The sequence below is a fragment of the Echinops telfairi genome, unplaced genomic scaffold (assembly GCF_000313985.2).
Source record: "Echinops telfairi isolate 266 unplaced genomic scaffold, ASM31398v2 ScPeMD7_10;HRSCAF=50, whole genome shotgun sequence".
In the NCBI taxonomy this organism is placed as follows: domain Eukaryota; kingdom Metazoa; phylum Chordata; class Mammalia; order Afrosoricida; family Tenrecidae; genus Echinops; species Echinops telfairi.
In genome coordinates this window covers 2,479,857-2,481,259 of record NW_022103907.1, presented here as the reverse complement: position 1 = coordinate 2,481,259, position 1,403 = coordinate 2,479,857, and the positions used below count along the sequence as shown (strand labels likewise).

Sequence of the window (1,403 nt, the reverse complement as noted above, 5' to 3'; positions counted from 1 at the left end):
GCGACCCCTGTGAAAGGGTCGTTTGACCCCCAAAGGGGTCGTGACCCACAGGTGGAGAACCACTGTCCTATAGTATAGACTTAAAAAATAAAGGTAAGAGGGGAAGAAAGAGAAGGGGAGCGGAGGGGAAGAGAGTGGAGGCAAGAAGCAGGGCCACCAGAGGGGTGTTGTCACCCAGTGATCTCATTGTGACCCTGTAGGACATACTGTCCCCTGTGTGAGCATCCTCTCGTACTAGACCCTGCAGAATTCCTCAGAATGTTTCTTAACAGTGTAATCATAGAATTATAGGTGACAAATGTACTTGTAAATGGCTTAAGTGTACTATTCTTTAGATTATATGATTCCCAATAACAAAATGTGTCATGCACGAGCGATTTACATCGAATCATAATGTTCTTAATTATGATGGCATTAGTAACTGAGCAAACGTCTTTTTTTTTACTTTCCTGCTTTTTCTTTATTTTTTCATTCTCAAAACCATTACTGATGCAGGTTCACAAATACTCCTTACCACAATGTTGCAGCTACAACACCTGAAACTGCGACCAAACCGGTGGCTCCAGCACCACCACCGTCCCCAAAGACAGCAGTGGGTGTTCGCGACAAGCGCACGTGCGGGCCTGCAAGTGAAGCCTTGCTTTGGTTGGGGACAAATGACCGCTCGGACAGGAGCTCACTGACCGGTTCTCACAGTAAATTAGCTTAGTGGTTTCTCTTTGTAGGACAGTGATACATGGAAACTGGACTCACAGAAAATTGGCGGTGATAATGAACCAAGGAGGTATTTTTATAAGACATAATCAATTTCAGCTGAAACAATACACAGAAATTGTATAGCTCGCCATTTGGTTTGGTTTTGGTTTTTGTCCAAACATTTTATCGGCATGTAATTCACATGTCGTACAATTCCATAGTTCAGCCACATCAAGAAGAGTTATACAGTCATCACCATCAGCTTTAGAACATTTCCTTCCTTCTTGTCCTCACTCCCAATTTCCCCTCACCATCACCTGCCCTAACCCAAGAAATCTATTCATCCAGTTGCTCTTTCTATACATGTACCTATCCTGGATTTCTTAGACAGAAAAACATTTAAAAAGAAACAAAAACAACAAACAACAATAACAAAGTAAAACAGATGAAAAACCACAATAAAGAAGAAATCAGAGACTATTAAAAACTAACAAATTTAAATGGATTACAAGGGAAATCAAAGGACAGGGTGTTGATTTTTTTATATTTTATATTGCTTTATGTTTTCACAGAAGCTCATTTTCTAGAACCATTTGAACATAATAGTTACTGTTTTTATTTTTAAATCATTTTATTGGGGCTTGTACAACTCTTATCACAATCCATACACACATCCATTGTGTCAAGCACATTTGTACATTTGTTGT

At 39.7% G+C, this 1,403-nt stretch overlaps 1 protein-coding gene and 1 long non-coding RNA gene across 2 annotated transcripts in view; one reads left to right on the top strand and one right to left on the bottom strand.

Annotated features, from left to right (window-relative positions):
- The window catches only part of ALK (ALK receptor tyrosine kinase), a 689,240-nt gene that overhangs the window by 139,316 nt on the left and 548,521 nt on the right, over nt 1-1,403 (top strand). The window lies entirely within an intron of this gene.
- LOC123521333 overlaps nt 1-1,403 on the bottom strand; it is a 9,549-nt gene that overhangs the window by 2,548 nt on the left and 5,598 nt on the right. The gene's annotated exons all lie outside the window — the stretch shown is intronic.